The sequence below is a fragment of the Tympanuchus pallidicinctus genome, unplaced genomic scaffold (genome assembly GCF_026119805.1).
Source record: "Tympanuchus pallidicinctus isolate F22 unplaced genomic scaffold, pur_lepc_1.0 scaffold4, whole genome shotgun sequence".
In the NCBI taxonomy this organism is placed as follows: domain Eukaryota; kingdom Metazoa; phylum Chordata; class Aves; order Galliformes; family Phasianidae; genus Tympanuchus; species Tympanuchus pallidicinctus.
The window spans coordinates 42,812,320-42,839,099 of record NW_026294758.1 but is presented as its reverse complement, the minus strand read 5'-3'; the positions used below and the strand labels follow the sequence as shown (position 1 = coordinate 42,839,099).

Sequence of the window (26,780 nt, the reverse complement as noted above, 5' to 3'; positions counted from 1 at the left end):
ATGCACTGGAACAGGTTGCCCAAGGAGGCTGTGGATGCCCCATCCCAGGAGGCATTCAAGGCCAGGCTGGATGTGGCTCTGGGCAGCCTGGTCTGGTGGTTGGCCACCCTGCACATAGCAGGGGGTTGAAACTATGTGATCATTGTGGTTCTTTTCAACCCAGGCCATTCTATGATTCTATGATTCCAGGAACTGTGTTCTAGAAAGCTGATTAACAAAGACAGCTTTGACTACAAAGACATAGTTACTTCATTAGGTATTTTTTTTATTATTATTTTGTTAACTTTATTATAAAGTCATCTTGGTCCCAAATTCAATACAGACATCAAATGCACAGCTTAATGAAATCAGTAATAAGATGAAATATTTTATTAAATGTAACCCTGAGGATGTAGCCTAAATTAATCCTATTTTAGCATAAACTTACCATATGAATGAATGCTATGACCTCCACATCTGTTACCATATGCATCGTGATGAGGTATCTATTTCATAGCACTGGTTATGACAAAATAGGTGGTGCTTTGTTGACCATCTGCAGGTGACTCTCCCAAGCAGCCATTGTATTAGAGAATATGTTGTTTATCTTTTTACCTCCTGGTTACCCTTTCCGTATAAAAGCTGTGAATCTTTAAGGAAGCAATTAAGTTAACTGTGGCTGCTATAAATATTTTCCTTAGTTACTTGTTGGAAGATTTTCTTCTGAAGAAATGTGGATGGAGTACTGTTAGGACAGCCAAGCAATTACATTTTCTTGGCTCTTCCGCACTATTGCACCCAAAGGTCTAAGAACACTGTAAGTGGGACTTTGCTTTTCACTTTAACAGATGAGCTTGACCGTAGCTGCCCACGCATATGCACAAAATCTGGGTATAAAAGATACGATTTCAAGCCAGGAATCTGCAGACAATGGCCTGCTCTGGCCTGGCATGCTCGTTACAGAAGAAGATAGCACTGTTTTGTCTTGGAGCTAGAATGATTTTAAAACTGAAAAAGTAAAAGAGATGCTGGACATGAATGAAAATGAGGTTTGGCATGTAGTTGCAGGCAGACTGGAATGCAGATGAATAGCATAGGATAAGCTGGTGTTGCCTTTTATTGACTGTCACCATTCCCCTTGTTTCTTCATTACACTGTGTGAAAAAAGCATCAGAATTCAAACTGATTAGGGTTGTACGATGCAGAACCACTCTTTACAGATTTTTCAGGCTCATATGGATTTGCCAACTGGATTCCCTTAAAGGTGGGTTTAATATCCAACAAAACAGAGTATCGTTTATATACTAAGAAAATTCATGTCAAAATAAAAAGCATTCATTAGCTATTGCACTTAGCTAGTATTAACATCCGACAAGAATTTCATACAAAAAGTAATTTTAAACAGCAATATACTCATTACCAACCTCAAATTTTAATAAAATATGTTTTATTAAATGTCTATTGAAAAAAACTCTAAAATGCTTCAAACCCAAGTATTTTTACTGTAAAGTATTGCATGGCTTACATATCTTGGTTGTACTGCAGACTGTATTGACCTCATGTAATCTGTCCATACATAAAATGTATTCAGAAAATGAATTTAAAAAAAAAAATCCTCAATTTCTAGACTTTACCCAGGTGCAAGAATAATACTATGTCACATGGGCCTAGCTCAAGGGTAAGCAATTTTCAGGTTCGTTTAATGATACAGTATATTCAAGAAGATTTCAGTACCACAAGGTCAGGATTCTTAATTTTCTGAACTAATCAAGTTTTTAGCTATATTTTAACAACCACAGTCAGTTAAAGAAACATAAGTAACATGCTATCAAGCCAAAGAATCTTGAGAAGCACAAGTTTTGTATTTAGACATGCTTGATGTTTTTATCTTTCTGGCAGCAATAACCATTCAGGTTCAAGAGTTAGAAATGCACAAACAGAATCAAAGGCAGAGACGTACTCACTAATTTTGCGAACAAGCTTTTCAGATTAAAATGTCAGTGGTTTTCAACATAACTCCTTTTCTTGACTGTTAAATAATGCCAAGCAAACAGTAGGTTTGCATTGGGTTTTCTGAAACTAGTATGATTTGGTTTCTACAAAAGAGAAATACTGTAGGTGGAAAGTACAGAGAAATAGATTACTGGGCTGCTAGAAGCCCCAAATATGAAATAGGCATTTGATCAGCATGGGAACTTACGTGGGCATTGCAGATGTAAAAGTCTTTTATTTAGCACATAGAATCTTAGAAATCAATGCCAAAAAAGGCTGTAAATTTGTGCTTAGGTGCAGAGATGTGTATTTGTGCATTATTAAAATAATTTAGACTATTGAATCAAAGCCACAGTACTGCAAATACTTGAACAAGACAAACTCTTAGAAACGGAATCAATTTGCTGCACAATTGTGGATATTTTTATTATTATAATAATGCATACAACCAACCACATTGTGTGGAGTTGTTGAAGAAAAGAGCATAGCCCGAGCAGACTGACAAACTGACATTTTTTTTATTTGTTTGTGGTTAGTAGAAGAAAAATTAACTTAATCCTTTCTTTTTTCCAAACCATAGGGAGTTGGCTGGAACAATGTAGTCTGTATTCATCCACTCTGGCAAAAAGAGAAGTTATAAAAATTCCATGCAGCCTTGCTAATCTACACATTTAACCATTCGTACCCATCACTTGGCTTCTCTAACTCCCAGCAGAAATGTAACACATGACTATACTGGGCAAGATTCACTTTACAAAGCCTTTGGCAATTCTGCAAATATAGAAGACGTTTAAAGTTGTCCTACATGTTTTAGTACCAACTAGGAAGCTCAACCTCTAGCTGTTACTCACTCCTCCTGCTCAATAAGGCTTTGCTGATGTTAATATCAAAGGATGTCAGGCTTTCAGTCTCCCATTTCTTGGCAGTCATGGACTCCCTCTGCTCGACTGCCTGTGCTGTTAAGCACAGACACACATTTTAGAAATCTTAAAAAATAATGATTTGCAAGCACTGACATTTTATCTTAGTTGAGAGGTTTGTGGGGTTTTTTTGTTTGTTTTGTTTTGGTTGTTGTCTTTTTTGTTTTTGTTTTTGTTTTGGTCTTTCCACAGAATAAAAGTACCACTGAGGATGGCTGGCCCCTGTAAAGTCTCCATTCCCATTGTGGCTCAATCAAGGTCAGCCACAGTGCTTTGCTCAGAGCTATGTCCCATTGGGTATTAGCATTTATTATGAGTATTCTGTGGAGTATCCACAGATGGAGACTCCAAGCCTCTCCAAGCAACCTGGTCTGGTGTTCAAATGTCCTCACAGGAAATTAGTTTTTCTTAAATATAAATGGATTTTTCTGTATTTCAACTGGTGCTCATTGTCTTCTGTCCAATCTCTGCATGAAACAGAAAAGCTCCATCTTTTTTTTACCCTCACGTCAGTTGTTTATGCACTTTGATAAGATCTCCTCGCAAGCCTTCATTTTCTTGAGCATAAGATCTCCCGGCTTTCTCACCCTCTTCAGACTCCAAGCCCTTCATCATTTGTGCAGCCCTTCACTGAACTCCACACATCCATGTCTCTCCTGTACTGTGGGGCCCAGCGGCGGACACAGAGCCCAGATGTGTCTCAGCAGTGCTGAGTAGAGAAGAAAGATTGCTTCCCTTCACTTGTTGCCAATACTCTGCCGAATGCAGACATAGATGCTGTTGCCTTTCTTGCTACACATTTCTGCCTTATGGTCCACCTGTTATTGACCAGAATTCCCAGCACCTTTCCTGACATACTGCTTTTCAGTCAGCCAGCTCTGCGCTCGAGCATGGTAATATTCTTCCCTGGGTGTAGGGCTTAGTACTTCTTTTTCATGAGCTTCCTGAGCTTCCTGTCAGCCCATATCTCCAGCCTGTTGAAGTTCTTCTGAATGGCAGCACAACCATCTGGTATGCCCACAGTTCCTCCCACTTTTGTAACTAATTAACAAAATTGTGAAGAAACTTGCTATTATCAATCTTTTCTTGTTATCACTGTCTGACACAGAGTTAGCTAGTGAGACTCAATGGTGGATATCATATCTTTAATAAAGACAATTATTAGAACAAATCTAGTATGAATGCTTATGTTTTGAAACATTAACTCTCAAACCACAACAGAAATCTTTCTTTGATGGCTCTATGCTGTCAGCATTTGATATTGTAGCCTAAATGTAATTTTTCTGCCATGTCTGTTCAAAATATGTCACAATGTGCCAGCTTGCTGTGACAGTCCAATGGCTGGTACTGTGTGCTATGGCTCCAGCAACCTTGGTTCAAATCTGACTTACAGCAGGAGGGAAACATCCGTTTTTACACTTACTTTTCAACAGCTTTTAAAATAAATACATAACTTTGAGTGTCCTTTAACCACATTTTCCTCATCACTATGCAGAGCGCTGGAAACAAGAAGATTTGCACTCCTATGGCATTGTACATTTGGACATAGACACTGGCCAAACAGAACACTATGAATGACTTCCCCTCTGGACTGCCACTGCCAAAAGGAGCAGGAATATTTTCCATCCCTGTAACATCTGTGTCAGTCTTCTCTGCACACCTTTCTGTCAGCCGTGATGGTTTTGAGGTGGGAGATGCCCAGGTGTGCCACAAAAGCACAGGTACACATGTGTGGAGGCCAGCACTACCATCTGCCCAGCTGCAACCATGCTGTGCAAGGTGACACTGCTTGCATAGCTCTGACAGGGGACAGCAGGCATGACACAATGGTCACTGTCCTCTGCTGCTTGCTGTATGTCTCCTTCTGTGTGATTTCAAGCAGTTGATGCAGAAGTTGTGGTACTAAGGTTGTCTGGGATTATATTTTCACTGACTTCACTCTGTCATGTTTTTTCAATATATCTCCTTTCTCTCTGCCTACAGAGATTTGTCCTCAGAGATGAACCAAAGAAAAAAAAAAATCAGGAAAAAGCAGCAAAACAGACAAAAAATTACATGCAATTAATTCCTTTGTTATGAGAAGTTTTTGTATTTTTCTTATAGGGAAGGTGTACATACGGGCCATTAATCAAAAGCAGTGAATAGGAGTCATCACGTTTAGATCTGAAATTTGGTTAAAGACGAGCAAACTATTCCTGAGGAAGCAGAGTAATTTGTATGGAGATAGAATGATGTGGCTGGGAGGATTCTGCAAAGAGAGGAAAAGACCAGACATAATTCTCTGACTAACCAGCATTCACTCACCATCCTTAAGCTGCCTTGTCGGTGTTGCTGTTCACTGGACGCCTTCTAGTCTGGGAATGGTGAGATGTGGAAGTTAACCGGGGTATAGAAGGAAACAATTTTCAGGAAACACTCCCATGTGCCTATAGATAGGAGCTTTCTTATTGAGAAAACACAGCTTTACTACTTAGAAGATGCTCAGTAATGTATACGTGAACAGGTCATATGACCAATTCTGATTTCATCATTAGATATCTATGTATTTTGCCCAATTATGTAGAAACTATTTTTTTTTCCCAAATGATTTCTTCATACCTAGGCATACAAACTTACTACAGGTTTAAAGAAACAGCAGGGAGTAAAAAAAAATGGAGAAGCCAACAAGTATTTGTTTTTTGGGAAATGACTGTTTATAAGAGTTGAGAGTGGGATCTCAAAAGCTCTCCTTAATGAAGAGTATACATCCTTCTGAGGTCAAACCCTATTGTGACATCCAGATATAGGCTTCTCTGGTCTTGGCAAAGTTTTTCCAGGTATCTGTCCATGGCTCAGTAAGGAAGGAAAACTATCTTGAAGCTGTTAAGATGAAAAATAATTTCTTGTGAAGCAGGACTCACATCAACTAACTGTAGAGGCTAGTAAGGAATACTTAAATAAAGAAATAATGGGAAGGACAACGTGGCAAAAAAGTAAAAGCAGTTCAGCAGCCAGTGGATCAAACACAAATCTCTTTCCAAAATTAATTTCAATTTTTATATCCTAGGAAGGCTTCTTTTTTTCTTATAGAAGTTTTTCTAGAGTTCTGTAATTATTTTCAAACCAATTTCAGTTCTTGAAACTTCAGAGTGTGATTGTGAACAGGACTCCTAATTATACACTAGCTTCCTTACTGTTGCTTTAGCTAAAAAAAAATTCTAACTTCTCCTTCTCAAATCTAACAGTAAAACACTAATTTACTCCATGTGGTTTTCATACAAATGCCTTCATGATTATATCATAAAGAAGTTTTATTCTCTGTGCCAATACAAAAGTCAGTACACCTTCTTAGCTTCAGTAGCACAGTGAAAAATGGCAGCAGTGCAGATGTCAGTGTAACTACATTCTAAAAATATATGCCAGATTTTCCTAAGGAGTTTAGATAGGGCCTCCACTAAAAAAAAAAAAAAAAAAAAAAAAAAGAAAATAACCAAAGCAAAACAAAAATTTTGGAGCGTTTTGGAGTTCTGGGGAGGGAAAATAAGTCTTATCAGAGACTGAATTGACTATTCTTTTTTTAAGGAGTGAATCAAGATCTTGGGAGCACCAGATCTAACCTGCGAATGCCAGGATCTACAAGAAAATAGTGACCAGAAATGATGCAATGGCCATGTTGTTGGCTCCATAGGTAATTGAAGTGCAAAAGGTGATGGTAGGCAATGGTTTAGCAGCACAGTTACAGTGATCATATTACTGTCACAGGCTGTTGTAATAGAACATATCTGCCCTACTAACAAGGTATATAAACACTTTGCACTCTTCTTCCATTCCCAAAGATTTAAAAAACAGTGTGTTCTGGGATCCCTTTGAATGGAGACTTCTCTTTGACAAAGAAATTCCTTTAAAAGAATATCACAGTGCCATCTGAGTAATTTTTGGCATAAAGAAACCATTCGCAACACTTTATATTAAAGAGTGCAGAAAAAAACTTTTAAAACATTAAGCACAAGAATTACACTCACAAAGCTTTTTAAAAAAAGGCTTCCATCAGATGTGTTCAATTCTAACTGATTTTGCATTTGTGAAGTTGCAGACGAAGAAGGAACATTTCTAAAATCTTTATGAGAAAAGATAGGAAATTTAGAATTCAAGAGGTATAAAACCACAGAGAAAGCAAAAACAGGGCAAGGTAAAACATTATTTGTATTTGGTTTGGTACATTTGGTAGCCATGAGACTTGTGCTGAAAGCTTCATCTAGCAGAAAATCAGGCCCAACTCAGTAGTTTGAAATGCAGTGCAGAAAGCTGTGGGATTCAAGACTGAGCCAAAGCTTAACCCAAAGTGGTACAAATTGAAAGGTTCAGAAATTGACCACAGCCTTCACATGTGTTCCAGTACAGCTGTTTATGACTATGAGTGACTGCTGGAGCTTTACAAGTAAGAAGCCACACAGTTTTACTTAGAGAACAGGAAATGTTTTCTTTCAAGAAACACCGAAGACGCATTGTGGGAAAAGCTACAGAACTGCAGCATCAGGCATTGTTTATGCAGTCGTGTTTACACATCAGGCTCAGGAATCTCCTTCTCTGCCAGATTTTCTCCAATTACTACCCATCCAGCAATAGTACCCTGTAAACTCAGAGCTGATTTTCCAGAGGTAAAATCATCCCACCTGTGAAATTAATTCCTGGCATTCTTTGCTAAAGCACAACCAGCTATTCAAGCTATCAGGAGTTCTCTTTACCACAGAAGATCTCCTTTCAAAGAGTCTTCTTGACCAGAGCCCTTTGAAAGGATTTCAGAGGGGACCTATAAAAGTTTTAATATGAGCTGCAGTCTTGTAAAGAGAATGAAAAACAGAATTAATTTGATTTGATGACTGCAGATTCAAAACAGCCACTGCTTTCTATCCTGCTCAACACCTGATGTGAACATCAGACAGCATACAGCCAGCTCTGCTGCACTCAGTAATGAAGGGAGAAAAAAACAAATAACCATCAGGTTCAACTAATATTTCAGTAGTTCTTTCAGTCTCCCTGTTGAGCATTGCCTCCTTAAGAACTAGGCATTTTTCTTCATAGCTTAAAAACACCTGCAGCAGCTTTTAAAAAATAATGTTGAAATACAGTAACAAGAAAGGAATATCTTCCCAGGCACGTCCTATTGAATGCAGTATGTGCATGTGAATACACATGCAAGAATTTGTATTAGGTAGACTATGGATATGAAAATAAACACAAATATGAAGTACTGAAGCATTTACATTCTATGCAGAACATGCCATGCACAAGAACAGTAGTAGGCACGAAAGGAGCCCAAAGAGCTGCGGAGAAAGACATGCACTTTCTGCCTTATTTTAAAAATATTGTTCATCTTTTCCCACTAGATAGATCAGCTTGCTTTACAAAGCCAGAGAAGGCTGCAAAAGTAAAATCTTCTCTTTGGACTTCAAGGGGAAAAAAAACACAACAAAACAAACAACAAACCCATAGTGTTTCAGGCCAATTATTTGTGAATCCTTGCCAATTATTTCAATCTCACATTATTAAATCAGATTTTCCAACTGGAAAAGTGCTATCTGGACATGCTTCCAAGGAATAAGGGCGTGCACGTTGCAGAAACATGCAGGTAATCCTTTGCACTGTTGAAGGTTCTAAATCAGTGACAGGATTAAACCTATTTTTCCTACTCTGCAATCCTGACATCCCTACAAATTGTTTTGCAGTAAAATTTTTGTTTTGTTTTCCCCAAAGAGATAGGAACATTCATAAATATTTTTGCAGGAAATGGAATGTAGAAAGCCACTTACATTAGTATCAAGTTGAGTTTGAATTTTGATTCTCCTGTGAGGGGAACAAGTAATTGGAGGAGGAACTGGTAAGAAAAATCTGCTAACCTACCTACATTATTCTTGCTATCAGTTTATATTGCTACCATTAAGCTCGTAGTATGGTTATCAGTATCAATACAAGAAAAGGAAACAAAATAACTAACAAAATAACTACAGTTTCCAGGTAACTCGCCATGAAACACCAAGGACAATCTGAATTACTGAGTACAGAGAAGTACATATCAAGGAGCTTTGAGGTCAAGCAGAGATGAACCTTGAGTGTTTTGCCTCAGGATGATGTGTAAGCAGAGCAGAATTTCTGGCTTTACAGTGCTGTGATTTCATTTCAAGGACTCCATTCACTAGGATGCTTCAAAGAATATAGGTACCTGTGAGGAGTCACCCTAGTGTCTCTTAAATGTAATGCAGCAAATGACAAAGCTGGGAGACAGGAACAAGGATAGAGTTCAAAATATGATCCTTCTTGCCTTTACACTAGAGCATATTGTTAAATTGCTTTCTTTTGGCGGGGGGAATCAGTCACACTCACTTTGTCAATCAAACCAAGAAATGGAGAGCTCATTGCTCGGATTCCCAAAAGGCTGGGTGATATTTGGGCATGAAGTCTGAGGCCAACCAGATACCCTAAAAACACAGCAGCAAGGGCTGTCTCGAGCCTGTGGGAAGTCAGAAGATGTTGAGGGTCACCAGCTTACTACACCCAAACTGGGACACCTGAGTTCACAACTGCCAGAGGGGAGGTGCCCTCCCAAGATAGTGAGCCTACAGAACTTCTGTTTTTTCCTGATATCACTGCAAAAACTGTTGCTTCATTTCCTCACCAGGTGTGAGAGCAAGGAAAGATCCTCTAGGTTCCAGAGGGACAGGGCCCTGTCATTCACGAGCTATGAGAGCTGTCCTATAATGGAAGCTTGAGGCCAGCTCAGCCTGGCTGAGACATCATCCCTTACGCAGAGGACTGACTGATGTTCCACCAAAAGTGAATCAACACCAAGAGAAAAACTGTTCTTGATTTTGTCTTCTTATAAAATTAAAGAACCAACTACCAGAAACTACATTCAGTGGCATGCAAATAATCTGACAAACTCCATAATAAGGGGCTTTTATTAATCCAGTTATTACCAACTATGTAGTTTTTTTGTCATATTGTCATTAGGACACAATTTGCCATTAGTTACAGTAAACTGATAAAATCTATGCAGTTTTAGAAATCTTTATTCTGAGAACCTGAGCACATGCTATTCAGTGATGTAGAGTAGATAAGGAAATCCAAAGGGAATGGCTGGAATCAAAGATAGGTGATGGCTTCTCGCATCTATCACCAGCACAAACCTTCTAGCAGCAGCTCTACCTAGGGAAGTGGGATTTCCACATCTGTCAATGACCCATTTCCAAGGAATTCAGCCTTTTGTATTAGCGTACAAATTTGGCAAAGATGAAAACCAAAAAGCCTTCATTGCTTAGTCCAGATCTTATGTAGCTGCACCTAACAGAAATTACGCACTCACTATGCTACTGTACATATCACAACTTTTATCAACCGTATTTATCAGCTTCTAAATTTTAAAAATAAAAATCACATTCGGCAACAGGATTACTGAGCTATTATTGCGTCACATAAATATTTCAGTAAATTGTTCTTGTAAAAGCTGCAGTCTCTGGTTACTTTTGTTGTCTCGCTACTTGTCACCACCGATAGGCATTTTTTGATAGGCAGCCTCTAGTGACAGCTCTCCAAAAGATACTCTTCAGTTTGCCGTGACTCGGATTTGAACCGAGGTTGCTGCGGCCACAACGCAGAGTACTAACCACTATACGATCACGGCAAGCTGTCAGAACACTGCACAGATCCCCCTCTTTGCCTCAGTGGTCCATAAAATTTATACAAATGGTGCCACCTACAGTATACACTAAGTTTTAGCAGCAGCAGTTTCTAAGTATTTTTACAAGCGATTACGCACTACCATACTCTCAAAATTGCCTCCAGACATTTCTTTCCTTTCTATTAATTGTCCATGCTATCACAATTTACTAAAAACAGGCTAAGGAGAGTTATAGAGCTATGCATCCTTCTCTTGACTCCCGAATCTTTTCAGAGAACACTTTTTGCCTATTTTATCAGTGTAGGGAAAGCAAAGTCATGCTATCCTAGCCCAGCTATCTTTAATTGCGCTCTGAAAACAGATGAGCATTTTTTACACACCTGAGAAAACATTCTACATGTCTTTTGCTATTTCTTTTGTTTAAAAATTATTATAATATTTTTCATTGTTTGACTTTTTTTTTTTTTTTTTTTTTTTTTTTTTTTTTTTTTTTTTTTTTGTCTACAAAATAAAAATCTTACAAAACAAATACTTTTTTTCTGTTCAGAAGCAAGATATGGGAAAAAATTTCTTTTGTCCAGGATTGAATTTCTGGTTAAACAAATAAATAAAAAAATCAAAAGACCACTCTACCCCTAAAATAGCCAACAACTTCATGCAGGCAGGTCTGGAAGAAGGAAGATTTGAAGCAGATACCAATAACAGCTCTGTCCTCTTGCTTTTCAAGGGCATTCTTTACCTATCAGATCACTAGTTGATGCAAGGGAAATATTTCCCAGTGTCTCCAGTCCAAACTCTTCCACTGACTGTTAACACAAACAGGGGACCAGCCTCAATCTGCTCATCTGTGTTTCAGCTGAGTCCCCTCAGCATCACACCATGGAGTTCATGCTTTTTGACTCCAAAGTGAATTGGAAACACTTGAAAAAAATCATGCTCAGTAAATCTGTGGATGACACCAAACTCACAGGAGTGGCTGACCCACTAGAGGACATGCACACAACCGGAGAGACCTCAACAGGCTGGAGGTGGGCCATCCTCTGTGATTGTGTTTGTAATAAGCAGGAAAAGAAAAGGAAATGAAATTATATTTAAATACACTGAGGCAGCCTAGTCCTTCACAGTGACTAGAATAGAGAGAAGTCATGGTTGTCTGCACTGGGTCATTCGGCTATGTCTGTCATTTGGCTACGGCACCTTTCTCAGCCAGATTCTGCACTGAATCACAAAGTCACAGATGATTCTGAACTTCGTGTTAATCCACGTGCAGGCTGAAAATACGATGAACATTCCTTATAATTAAAGCCCAAGCTGGGATAGCTCTTTAGCAATTCATTAGACAGCTCTTTCAATGGCAAGTAGTTTTTCCTCTTCTTCTAATTAATATTGCAACTGTATCTTTTCAGAGAGATCTCTATGCAAAATTTCCTAGCTGAGAGAAATCACCTGGGGAGAACTATTTTTCTTTGTGTTCAAATGCAACTATGCTATAGCACTTTTCTTTTGCTCTGTGCACCCCTATAAGCAGCCACAAGTGACTAGGTAAATGTCCACTATTTTCTCCTAGCCAGTACCATATAATTGTTCTTAGTGAACAAACCACCCACAGACCTGTGGTTTTGCTCCTTTCGACTTTTGTTTTCCCTTCCTCTAGTTTTCAAGTTCCTTCCTGATATCCAAAGGCCTAGAATAAATGTAAAACTCAAGGTGTTCTTCTGTCAAAGCAAGTAACTGCTTTCAGAAACAGTATAATGTCAAAGTTGGTATGGCTGTGCCTTCAACTATATATATATTAACATAGACATTTATAACACAAAAGAGCAAATGACAGAGCTAAGATCCTCAAACTAACAAAATTCCACACCATCAATACAACTTACATCTAATCACAGCTGTGTAATATGTTTTACAACACAACCTCTATGACAACAAAGAGAAAATTGGAGCCAGCAGGCAAGCTTCAGTCAGCAGAGCACTCAGGTTAGCAATGAAACAAAGTAGATGCATCTTTACTCCCAAAGAGAAAACTTCCAAAGTCTTATAGTAAATGTAATTTCCTACCCTGTTATCCGATGTTTCTGGTACTCGGCCCAAATCTGCTCTGGCATTTTATACTGCCGGTTTGTGGTGCAAGTGAACGTGTCATCTATTGTTTCTTAATTTTGTACTTTATGTCCTCTTGCAAAATTCTCAGTCCCACTGAGTATGCACGAGGATTGTATTCCACATACTTACGGCTGTGAGGTTTTCTTCTGAAATGACTCTTGCTCATTAAAATTTCTGCATGCTATTAAAAGACAAAACAAACAAACAAACAAACAAAAAAAAAGACAACCCAAAACTGGGCAACTGAACTGGATAACCAAAATGTGCTTTGTTTCTTACCTGATGTGGAGCATGAGCAAGTATTGATCTCTCCTTAATTTAGCTTCTGAATTTGTAAGCTGTCCTCAAGGCTCAGAGTTAATGTCCTGCGAGAGGAGAGTGAGTTCCCTGTGCCTCCAAAAATAGACTCAAATAGGAAAGGTCTCAGGATGTTCTGTTACTGTCAAACACATGTTCTTCTTAACTATAAACAGCACGTAAGTGTGACTTCCCATTTAACATTCTGCTGTTGGTGAATTAGCTGAACTGCAAACAGCAGTTCAAAAAAAAAAAAAAAAAAAAAAAAAAAAAATCTGAGGGAAGGGTTTTTTCCTTTTTTTCTTTTCTCTCTTCACCTTAACACAACAGTACCTTCACCTAAGGCAAGGAGTGTGCTGTGAGTGACCAAACACTTGAGTGTCACACTGGGAGGTTGGCTGTTAGGCAGTTTCTCTAGTTCATTCAGCACCATGCTCCTCTTCTAAAGAGAAAGAAAATGCCTGTTAAAAATCCAGGATTTGCCAGTCCTTGCCACTATGCTCCATTTTGACCTATTCTTTATGTGGTTGGAGCTTCCTATATGGCAACATTCTCCATGCGCTTACTGGTGCATAGCAAGTGAGTCTGCAGAACACACTCTTCTAACAAAGGGAGAAAACACATCTCCCACTCAACTTAGGGACTTGTGAATATCAGAGGATAATCAGATGGAGATAATAAAGAAAAAGGCAGCTGAACAAATAAAACTCAGCTAAAACCTGACAACTCGCATCACATTAACTGTTGTTAGATCAAGCATGCCTCAGTAGCAGTTTTCAAGTACACACACGCAGCCAAGGTCAGTGTTTGATCCATCTGTTTATGGTGAGTGCGTTCTCGAAGGACCAAAAGAAGCACTAAGGTGGTAGAACCACCTTAGTGCTAGAACTTTAGCCTTGCTGTGCTTGTGTTAGAGCAGAGCCCTCATGTCAGCCTGGGAGGTCATGCCCTCAGCTCTAAAATCCAAGGAGCTATTCCAGGGACAAGATTCACAAGCTTTAAGGTATGCTGATCACTATAGCTCTTATCTTTCCCCTGCTCCCTATCATCATGTGCTGACTACAGCACATGGCATCCCCTAAGACCAAGGGCATCACCATCTCATAAATCTTATTATTACAGGCAGAGCTGCTTTGTATTTTTTTCACTATGAGCCATGAGGTTTTATACATGTACAGTGGGTAACATGCAGTGCTGCAATAAACTGCGCTGCAATGTGCGTGTGGGGATTTCCAGCTTAAATTTACAGACTCTCTTGGATCTCACTAGTAGCACCACCCAGCCTAGCTGCCCTGGGTGCAAGAAGCTGACTGTGTGTGCTATGCTGCCTGAAGGGCAAAGAAGAAGTCCAGAGCCAGGGTAGTCCAAAGCTTCTGCCACAGCTCAGAACATAGAGGCTGCTGCATCTGCCACAGACCACTCTGAGGGTGAAGATAAGCATATCACAGCAAAAGAGAGAGAGCATCAAAACCAAAGGCTGGTTAACGAGGGAATAGAGAATCGTCAAGGGTAGGTTCAGGTATGTATATAAGTTGTCAGAAATAAATGCCCAAGTAAAGCAGAATTCTCACTCAAGAAATTTGAACATAATGGGCTTCCTCTTTCAGTGCGAACAGGGAAAGAATGCTCCCATATTTCAGATCCTCCCCCTTGGTTAGATAATGTTCATTTTTTCGATTGCAAATTCTTTTATTTTTCTTCCACATTACTGTAGGGCTTACAGCTATAGAAAAATATCTTTTTTCCTAAAGTTTCCCAACAAGCTAATTCCTGAAGTTCAATTTTTGTTTATAAAACAAGGAAAAGGAGCTCAGAACAGTTGCTTTAATGCCTTTTCTTTTTTCAGATGTCTTGGAATGAGTATTCATGTATGTCTGCTCACTCTGTATTTCTCTTCCCTGTTACCCTCTCCTTCCCCATAAGCTTTAATTGGTTCATGTACTTCATCCTGTGTATCAACCCTTTCTCAGAGGGTTATACAAAATGAGGACTGCGGAGAAGTTCAAAATATTATGTTCATCTGCCTCACTTTATGATTGCATCTGATTTTGATATGGTTACTTTCCTCATGCATCTGCATCCAAATGGATGGATACAGTGGTTTGTTGTGACACAGCAGCGGAGCATAATGTCGGCCTTGGTTGGTACAAAGCCGTAGGAAATTCAAGAAACAAAGGGACAAAAAACACAATAAAATAGTTCCTTTTTCTCCTTGAAATCCTGACCAATGATTAGTGTAGATGGATAAAACTATTTCTGATGATGACAAACTTGCCTAAATCTCAAGTCATTTGTCAAAAATAAATACCACAACCATGGGCTGCAAAACATCAGCAGGCTTTAGACTCACTCAGTTCAAATTAGTTCCCAGTCAGGTGACTGACCTCAGTGCAGCGGGTCACATATATTGTCTCTTCTACAGTCTACACAAACAATCTGAGGCCTCACATGCTTTGATTTAACTTTAGAAAGACATGTTTGGCTCTCAGGATGGATCCCACACAGGGTTCCGCTGCTGGGTGATCCACCAACAGTCCCAGGAATGGGACTCCACTGCCACAGGCCAACAGCAATGCCATGGTCTACATGCTGCAGCAGTGCCAAGGATGCGAATAGAGACAGCTGTTTCTGGTTACCCTCACCTGCAGCCACCCAGCTTCCTAGCAGAAATGGGGTCAGAGAACATGTTCTTAAGCCCTGCAGCTACACAAACATCTTAGAGTATTGTCCTACTTAAATAAGATGTGCTGATTTAACAGTGATCCCTCACTGAAGATTGGAGAATGGAAAGAAGGAAGAACATTGTCCACTTGGCAGCAAGGCCGTACCTCTTCAACAGAACTGATGCCTAAAATGTTTTAAATTGATGGCTTTTTCACATGTAGACATGTCCTAAATTCCTCTACAAAGATATCTTTTCTTTCCTCTTCCCTGTTACATCATCTTCCCCAGGGTTCTGTCTGCCTTATTCACAGAGAGAAACAACAGCAAGTCAGCATCATATAAACTGCTGCTCCTCAAAGAACCATAAATAAACAATCATCAGTTTTAATCAGTTGTCAGGTTGTTTTTTTTCTTTATTTTTTACTTTTTTTTGTTGTTGTTGTGTTTTGTTTTTTTCTTAACATTTCACCCTAATCGTAAAATACACTCCTTAAAAGATTTGTGTGTATATACATAACTCACAATGGAAGAGTTATCTATATTTTGGATGTCAATAACAAGTGATAAGTCACCATCAGATTTTTAAAGATATACTGAATTACAGCAGTGAAGGTGACCACAGTGAGTGTGAGCACTCCTGCAGTCATTCAGTCCATTGTAGAGGAGTTGCTTCTTGACAATCTTGGCAACAATTTTGACAACAGGGCTGAAACCAAACACTCTCAACAGTCACCAAGTGAGACCCCACAAATCACAAGACTGCTTCTGAAATTCAGCTATTATTTTTATTAAATATTTTATGAACTAGAATTTAAGAGCATTTCAAGGTTTGTCATATAATTATTTCATCTTATGTTTCTGTCATAGGACTGGAGGGAAAATACATAATTTAGAAAATAAATTTCCTGCAGCCTGGGTCATACACAGTTTTAAATTGTGCCATAAATCAGTCTTCCAAAATAGCAATTTTTACTTTGTATTTGAGTTTTTATTTAGTAAGGAATCAGAAAATAATTCTCTTCACTTGGAACAAGGACTGGGATATTTTCCTCACTACATAATTTCACTGTTCTACAGATGAAAAATAAAATTTATAGCTTGCAAGGTTATTAAAAATGCTAGTTAACATGTCTAGGAATGACTAAAGAGTTCCTAGGATTTTCTTATAGTTCTTAGTGCGCTTTGTTGACTGAACATAAGAAATTTACTCTTCAGTTCAAAAAGATAGTATCTTTTTGCACTTTAAAGCAACTTACATTATTTCTGTTCACAAAGTGTCAAGATATCATTCCTGAGCTTCTTCTCTCTCAAAAAGCCACCAAAATTTATTTTCACATAACATGACCTCTAGGCTTACTTATGCCATGTTCAACTTCGAACATTTAAGCTCATTTTTAATATTGTTCGAAGATCAAACAAAGTTTAACAAGTCAGTACTAGATACAGAGGATTTATCTACCACACTATGCTGTTCCTTTAATACCTTTCAGCAACATAAGTGCTTACACCGTAATAGGTTTTTAGCTTAAGATCTAATCATCCACTCTTGAATTAAGATGCTTGAATGAAGCTAACTCATTTGGAACTAAGCACTTTAATGTCAACAGAGACATATGGTATTGAGGCTGAATTACAAAGGATCTCTTCTGAGCCATCTATTACGGAAGCAGGACTAAGACCCCGGCATTATTATTAGTTTACTCATTTATTTGCTAGCAAATAATTGAGAGTAAGATCTTCTTAAGAAAGTGGAAATGGTCTAATAATTGCAATCTGATGGCATAGTACATTCCCGTGTGCACTGATTAAATCTCCCCCATCCATAATTTATGGCTCTGTGATCATCTGTAAAATCCCTGTTAAACTGAAAGAAACAAAGTAGGCAACGCAGCAGCTTCACCCCAATGACTAACGTCCTAAGTTATCAGCTATAACGTCGAGTAACATTTATTAAGACTTCTAGACATTTCCTCATCCTGGATTGTTCAAATCGAAATCTCTGATAAAATACTTATTTTAACAAGGTGCTTATATCAACATTTATGGCAATGATTAGTAATGTCTACCAAGTATAAAGTTAAGAGCAGAGGTTTTGTTCTGAAGCCATTCCACTGTTTCTGATCTCAACATGCAACTGAGGAAAAATATGCTAGAGTCTTCTGCATGGTGGGAAAAAGATCCTTCAAAATGCAACAGAAACAACCCAACTAGAAAAAGATAAGATAAAATTACCTTATATACATGAAGGTACATTTTTCGAGACAGTTTGGGTAGAGAAATATGAAGATGATAAATTCAGTCAGTTCCTAAACGTTTATGAACTTGTAAATTTATTGATGTGAAGAGGCTTTGTTTAAATTTAATTGTGTTGCTGAGGTAGAACGCCATGTTTTGTTACAGTATCTAATATGCTTCTGCTTATAGTTTCTGCAGTTACCTCACTATAGAAGATATCAAGGTTAGATAATAGGTTAAACTTAGTAAGGTTGCATTATCTTTTTCAGCCACGCATTACTGAGGGCTTCAGCAGACAGCAGCAGTCTCTCTGAAGATCTCTATCATCCACATAAATACTTTCCTACTCTTGACTCAGTAAGGCTGCAGTGTACAGCTCAAAAGGCAGTGCTACCTTCTTAGTCGCATCACGGTAAAAAACTGGTTAATACGATTTTAGAGTTAAAGAGGTGCATTGCAGTTTCAGAAAGAATATCAGCCACTCAGCCCTAGTGAAGGGCTGGACAAAATTTTTCTTCCTCCCAGCAGACTGTGACCATGAATTCACTACCTAGGTCATGTATTACATGTTTTTTCCAGAAATGTTTGGAACCTGGCAAGATAGAGACTTCCTGTGTTTCTCCTCACAGAGAATTTCCTGTGAAACTTGCTGACCAGCAATGCTTTAAAGCTGCTTTATTTTTGCTAATAAAATGTGCTGTTTTGCTAATAGCTGTAGAGCACCATTTGTGATGCTGGAATCTATGTTATTAACTAGCAGGGAAGCACAAAAAGCAGTTTAAAACTTGCATGAATTCCCAAAAGCAGCACGTTTCCTCAAAATATTGCTGCAAAGCAAATTTAACAGAACAACAATTTACATTGTTATGTAAATGCAGCCACTTTGAGAGTGACATTTTGAACTGTCTGCACTAAAACACAGCACACCTTCACAAAACCCACCTGAAGAGCTCTCCCTGCTACCTACTCACCATTTTGCTTTTGTTTAGGCTTGATTGCTGGAGTTGGTACTGGTCACCACTTAGAAAGTGCATATCCAAAGTGAGTCGTGAACTATCAGCTCAGTCACACTGAGGTCACAGAAGGGCCTGGCTGCAGTTACGTGCTGCAGGAGCCAAACCACAAAACCAAGTTCTGTTGTCAGATTATATCCAGCACAAGCATATGCAGACATACATCCTAGAGAGAAACCTGGCCTTTGGCATGAGCGTAAGGCAAAGCTGACTCTTTCAGGAGAAAGGAGGGGAGTGGGAAGCTTGATTTTATGAATTGCTCCTCCAGAAATAACTTTGAGAACTCCAATCAGCTTCGAGCTCATATTTTGTTTTGTTCTCTGTCTTGTGTAGGTTTACTCCAGCACTGTGAGGTTGTGGGGGTCACAAGAGTCAGCCCAGTAACTTTTCGATTGTTTCATGGTAATGTGAGTTATTATATGACACGCTTTAGTGCTGAAAATGCAGTGTGTTTGTGGAGGCTGTAGCACAGAATCACAGGCTTGGAAGGAAGCTCTGAAGATCTTCGAGCCCAAATCTCTGCTAAAGCAGGTTCCCTAGAATAAGCCACTCTAGAAACATTTAAAGAATGAGATGACTGACAATATAAGCTAGGTAAAAATGTGATAATGGTTATGTGTGCATCATCATGATGAAGATATACACCGTGCCTAGCATGCCTAGAATTTTAAAATTAACCATGGAAATGCTGTGAGCCATTTCTTCCCAGATGGCAAACTACAAGGCCAAGCAAAGTATTTTTTAGTGAACGAAAGAAACGTGACATGAGGTTATACGAATTCTGAACTGATCATATTCTCTTACTGAATTCATGCACAGAGGCTTCATAACACATGAAACAGAAAAGAAGAAAAGCACGTATAAGAATACAGGCAAAATCTGTCTTTCTGGTTCTCTCTTTGAAGAGCAAGTTGTCTTTCCTCCCAGGATAGTTTTTATGTACTAATTGTTTCAGGGGTTATGGGCAAAATTAATGATAAAATAAGGAAGATGGGAAGAACAGACTTGAGGGGATGATTAGCAGCTGCAGTGAAGAAATCCACCAGTCATTGGTACAAGTACATAAACATACCAGAACTTCACATGAAACCTTCTCTGGTATAGAAGGACATTTGCCAGACAAGCACAACTTCATTAAAGAAAGCTTTTACAAATAGCTCAGTATCACCAAGCAGAGCTTTGTTCACTTGCACTTAGCAGTGTCTCAGGAGAACACACACAGAGCATCAGCTTTCAGCTATAAAGAAGGCAATGGCAAATGGTGGTACCAAGCCAAAAGTGACAAATAAAAGCACTGATCAACCAAACCATCCCTTTCATCAGTTTTCTACCAAGACCCACTTGCTTGCTTTTATGTAGAAAAATAGTAGGAGATACCAACTTAGAAGATACCAGGTAACCATGAAAATCCATAAGGACAATGGCAAAACTGGACACATTTTGATTTTTTTAAAGATCTATTATTAGTGGGTGATTCACTCAGAGAAATGCCCCAAATTCTTGTATAATTATCTCACTCTCAAATGTAAACCATACACGAAAATAAAAATAAATTTGTTGTTATTTATAAAGATAGGGTCATGAGATTTCTGCTCAATTTATTCTGAAATAAAACTTAATTGTAATGAAAAACTTAGCTTCCATATAAAATCATCCACCATTGGTATCTTCTATAGATAAAAGCGAACTCTTAGTTCTAAAATCAAAATAAAGCCTCGACAAGAAGAAACGAGCAACTTTACTAAAAGTGTAACTGTGAATGTATTTCAAAGAAAAAGCATGTACATTCTATGGCCAGCATCCATGATTTTAAAATATCTGGTTTCCTGATCAGCTTTTACATTCAACTACTTTGTTAATGGTATAGTAAATGGCTGCATTCCTTTCCGAATCGCAACCAGCTTTTCATGTCCTGCTGCAATTCTGACGAGTCACCACCTGAGGGACTCTAAGACTCTTTAGTCCTGTAATTGGAAATCACCCGCTGCTCGCATTAGACCTATTGTTTATTTTTAAAGCAAACAAACAAACAAGAAAAACCTCTTAAGAAAATAGTTACCTACTTGCTAACAGGTGGAAAAAAAAAAAAAAAAAAGTACTGCTAACACCCATGAAGATCCTTCTACTTGAAAATAAAACTATACTGCAAGGTGAGAAGGTGACAACTTTTGAGAGCAACAAAACAAAAACAAAAACAAAAATACTTTTGTCAATGAAAATAAAGTGGTAAAAATCTTATTTTTTTCCTCTACGTTTCAGCAGAGATTTTTATGCTGCTGATTTACAGTCTACATGGGAGACCTGTAAAACACCCATTTCTTTTGTGCTGAGCACATGAGCACGTAGACATAGATAAGAAGAGCACGGATCTGTGTTGCCTATTGAAAGCAGTAATTTTATCAAAACAGAGTTTTTGCTGATGTCAGCTTGAAGATGGTTATACCTGGAGGTACCCAAATCCTACTCCCAGCTGAAGCCTCAGAGATCTCTCCCTGTAATACCAACTGCAGAATTTTAATACCGGAAAGCTGTAAGCAGATGAACACTATCTTCAAAGTAAAAATATAGGCTATGGGTGTGTAATAACAACTCCAAGGTCACATAGGAATACTGCCTTCAATGTCAGGAGCAGTATAGACACTCACAGTGTCATTCTGATGATGATCCTCTGCTTGCTGATCCAGTGGGATGTCATTCATGGAAAGATACGGAGTTACTGCACCACACCGCAGTAATGATATGGCAAATAAATGTCCTTTATTCCCAACCCTCTGTTCAGGGAACTGAACTTATCTCTAAAATGGTATGTTCTTAATCTGATTTTACTAACTGGAAATCAGATCCTAGTGAAAAAAAAAAAGGAGAACTTATAGTACACATGTGAGATAGCTGTCACATCAACAAACAGAAGGATTTACAAACCTCTCAGTCCTTTTGCACAAGCATGAGTGCTTCGGAGGAAAGGCCCTTAGGACAGCTCATAAAAACTGATTTTTAAAATCGGTTCTCCTAATAAGCTGTTCCCTAATTGCACAAGCTTGGTGGAGGGAAGTTAATACAGGCATAACAGCCAAACATTTTATAGGCATGCAGCATACTGTTTCTTTAGAGTTAGTTCAGAGACTTATTCACAGCCCCGTGCTGACATTGCCTGCTTACCAGACATAGCACCAGGCAGGAGACTCTACTCAGCTGACTTGTACTTGCTAGGTAGCATAAAAACATTTGCATTAGCAACATTTTACATTTTCTGTCAAAAATTAGTATTGAGGAGATCTTTCCTAATACTAAGAAAGCTAACTTGCTATGCACAAGGATTTTTAAAAGAAGATGTATTCTATCTATTATGCTGGCAACCACAAACACGGAAAGGTGTTTAGAAACATATTCAAGCTTTGAGAGAATTTACCAATAGGTTAATCTATTTTGCTGTGGTACTTTCAGGTACTAAATGCAGTATATTGTGCTAGTAAGATCTGAAAATTTTTGCTTTTGCTGAAAATGATTTATCAGTTTACAGTTGTTTAAGCAAAGTTTGCATCTGTTGGCCAGAAAATGGAAATGCCTTCTCACGTAAACGTGAGTGTTTGTATGTGTATGCATGTGTGTGTCTGTTTTCATGAGGAGAGGCCATGATAAACTGCTGGAATCTCTGACAAACAGAAGCATCTTATACATTTTCTTGTGTGCCTACCTGGGCAAAATTTTTAATCAATACTACAAAAGGAAGTACTGTAGAATCTTTGCAGATTTGCAGTCCTTCAAGCACTGGCAGAATAGTAGTGGCAATAGAATGTTAGGATACAGAAGATGAAAAATCAAATGTCTCTGTGACATTACATTTTAATCATTTACCTGTTCAGGTCCATCAGCCTTGTTCAGCCAGCAAAGATGTGGCAAGATATTTGCACTGTCCATGTAATCTGCTCAGCCTGCAGTTCTAACCAACACCATTTTAACATTTTTATTTGACCATATAGCTATCTGACCTCAGTATTGTTTGTTTTGCTGATTGTTTCTTTGCTCATTGAGAAATGTGGAATGTCTCACAGTCAATATATTGTAAGATTAGGCCCTCACTTTTTTCTGAAGTAAGAAAACAAATATTTCAGTATTACATTGTCTGAGGAATTTCGTTTTACTTCAACATTTCTCCTGGACAGGAAACATCACATTTTACATCTTTATATTCTTTCCAAGGTAGAAAACTACCTTCATGCTAGCTGAAATGTATATCTGAGAAGTCTATGGATTGCATCCACAGAGGAATATTTCGCTCTCAGATACATTAAAGTAACCTCATTTACATTGACATTTTGTGGATAAATTGAGAGTCCTTTGAGTCTTTTCATATTTCTATTTAAAAAAGAAGTATACTATTCTCAGTGTTTTCTCACAAAAGTTCCCATCTTATGAAATATATCTCATAGCCTGGCTCATGAACTGAGATTATCTTTATAGCCTTTTCAGCTAAGAACAATATTTAGGATGTTAAATATTCACAGGACCAAAGATTGCCTTTTCTCTGCTAGAAAATGATCACATTCAGATAATTCTATGAATGTTCACACATAATTTAGTTTAAAATTTCATTTACTTCTGCCAAACTTTGTACTGAGCAACTACAAAATCCTAGCTTTTCTGTCACTGCAAATGTTTGAGGCTTACCAAATCTTGGCAATGCCTCTTTTAAATACTGCATTTCACCCACCATCTTTTAAAGAACTTTACTGCTAGATGTCAGCCTCTTACCATTTTTTCAGATTGCCTTCAAAAAAATGTGGATATTGGTGAATCATCCACAGTTTCCACTAACTTCCACTGAGGTTACAGTTACGTAGTACGTTAGGTAAAGACCATAAAGACATTAGGAGGCTTTAAGTCAGCTAGATTAGGTTGCTCAGAGCCTGGTCTGGTCTGACTTTGAATATCTCTAAGGATGGGGCATTCACTACGTCTCTGGGCAACCTGTTCCAGTTCCTCACCACGCTTATCATAAAAAACTTCTTCCTTGTATCCAGTCTGAATTTTCCCTCTTTCAATCTGAAACCATTTCTCCTTGTCCTATCACTATAGACTCTGCTAAAGAGTCTGTCCCCTTCTTTCCTGTAGCTCCCCTTTAGATACTGAAAGGTTGCAATCAGGTCACCTCGCAGCCTTCTCTTCTCCAGGCTGAACAGTCCCAGCTCTCTCAGCCAGTCCTCACAGGGGGGTGTTCCATCCCTAGGATCATTTTTGTGGCCCCCCTTTGGACATGCTACAACAAGTCTACATCTCTGCTGTACTGAGGACTCTACACCTGGTTGCAGTACTCCAGGTGAGGTCTTACCAATGCAGAGAAGAGGAGCAGGATCACCTCCCTTGACCTAGTGACCACACTTCTATTCACAGAATCATAGAATTGCCAAGGATGGAAAAGACCTTCAAGATCATGCAGTCCAGCTGTCCACCTATCACCAATAGTTTCCACCAAAAAATTTGCCTCAGTATAACATCTAAACTTTCCTTGAATACCTTCAGTGTCAGTGACTCCACTACCTCTCTGGGCAGCCCATTCCAGCACCTGACCACTCTTTTGGAAAAGCAGTATTTCCCGATGTCCAGCCTGAATCTCCCCTGGAGCAATTTGAAGCCATTACCCCTCATTCTATCACTAGTTACATGGGAGAAAAGGCTGAATCCCACCTTACCGCAGCGTCCTTTCAAGTAGTTGTAGAGACCTGTAACATCTCCCCTTGAGCATCCTCTTCTCCAGACTGAACAACCCCAACTCCTTCAGCTGCTCCTCATAAGACTTGTGCTCCAGACCCCTCACCAGCTTAGGTGCCCTTCTCTGGACACGTTCCAGGGCCTCAATGTCTTCCTTTAGTGAAGGGCCCAAAACTGAACAACAGTACTTAAGGTCCAGACTTTCCTGCTCCTGCTGGCAACACTACTTCTGATACAAGTCAAGATGACAATGGCCTTCTTGGGCACCTGGGCACACTGCTGGCTCATGTTCAGCCAAGCACCAACAAATATCCCCAGCTCTGTTTCCTCTACACGGCCTTCTATCCACTCTGCCCTAATCCTGTAGCCTTGGCTGGGGTTGCTGTGGCCAAAGTGCAAGACCTGGCACTTGGTCTTGTCAAATCTCATTCCATTGGCTTCAGCCCAGCTATCCAGCCTGTCCAGATTCCTCTGTAGGGCCTTGCTACTCCATAAGCAGTCTGGCACTTTCTGTCAACTTGGTATCGTCTGCAATCTTCCTGAGGATGCACTCAATCTCCTCACCCAGATCAACAATAAGGATATTGAAGGGGACAGACCTCAGCACTGACCCCTGAGAAACACGATTTGTGACAGTTGCCAGCTGGATTTAACTCCATTTACCACCACTCTCTGGACCCAGTCCTCCAGCCAGCTCCTTACCCAGCCAAGACTGTACCTGTCCAAGCCATGGGCTGCCAGATTCTCCAGGACAATACTGTCAGAGACAGTGTCAAAGGCTTTGCTGAAGTCAAGGTAGACCACATCAACAGCCTTTCCCTCATCCACCAGGTGGGTTTTGATGCAGCCCAGGACACAGTTGGCCTTCTGAGCTAGGAGAACATTGCTGGCTCATGTCTAGCTTGCCATCTACCAGTACCCCTAAGTCCTTTTTGACCAGGCTACACTCTATCCTTTCAACTTCCAGCTTGTATTCATGATGGGGATTGCCACAACCTATGTGCAAAACCTTGCACTTGGCTTTGTAGAACCTCATGAGCTTTCCTGGGCCCACTGCTTAAGCCCCTCTAGGTCTGATTAGAATGGCATCCCATCCTTCAGGTATGTCAACCACACGACACAACCTGGTGTCGTCAGTAGGGGTGTTATAGAGTGAATGACACAAGAAGTGTAAAATGCAGGGGCTACATCAACCAGATAGTGTTTTGGTTTTTTGGTTTTTTTGTTTTTTTTTCCAGGGCAAGCAACATTCTGTTAGCTTTATTATGCTCCTTCTACTGAAAGATCTGTGTAAAGCCAATTTTCTCTTATCACAGATAACATTCTAAAAACACGATCCGTCCAGTTATGGATACACTGTTCTTCATCACATCACTGTCTAAGCCATCCATTCCATTGATGTTTTGGATTGTTTTTTTTTCTTAGTCAACAAATAATGAAGGAAAGAAGGAAGGGAGGAAGAGAGGAAGGGAGGAAGGGAGGAAGGGAGGAAGGGAGGAAAGGAGGAGAGAGGGAGGTTAATTCTCTGAATCATTCAAAATTTTTTTTCAATCCATCCAGCTAATTCTGTATAGAGACTTAGAGAATGGAGAAATTTCTCCCAAGGCAAACACAAAATGAGAACTTGGAAGGAAATGTCCAAAAGAACAATCTCCAGACTAATTAAACTAGATGAAAGAGGGAAGAAACTAGGAAATGGCAAACAGAATCAGAATGTGTATTCATCTTCAGAGACCTCAGAGGCTCAGGCTGGAGACAAGGAGAAGCCTTTTCCCCATGAGGATGATCCAGTCGTGGAAGTATGGTCCAACTCAATCAGGTTGGCTCTGGCCTGGTGGGACGTGGTTGCCTTGGCTAGGTTTCACCTCTGAAACCCAGGGTCAGCCTGAGCCCTTGCTAGGCCTACCCCCAGCACCCTGCAGCCCCTACCAGCCTCCCTGCGCCTGCAGATCTGCCATTTATTACTGGAAAATACAGATGGCAGCATCTGCATTCCTGTCCATTTCAGGTTTTTTCTTTCCCCCTCCTTTCACACATCATTTCTTGATAAGACTTAGACAGCAAGAAACAGATCACCAGGACATATGAAACTAAATGCATGGTAATTAAACTAGGCATAAAATATGCAAGGATATTCAATTATCAGCCTCCTAGAAATCTCGTTTTGTAAACAAAACTTTCTCAAGTTGTGTTTTGAGGGTCAGAGATTTG

At 39.2% G+C, this 26,780-nt stretch overlaps 1 non-coding gene across 1 annotated transcript; it reads right to left on the bottom strand.

Moving 5' to 3' along the window:
* Positions 1-10,476: 10,476 nt before the first annotated feature.
* On the bottom strand, positions 10,477-10,548 carry TRNAH-GUG (transfer RNA histidin (anticodon GUG)). The gene has a single exon. It is a non-coding gene; the product is annotated as a tRNA-His (tRNA).
* Between the last annotated feature and the right edge of the window lie 16,232 nt (positions 10,549-26,780).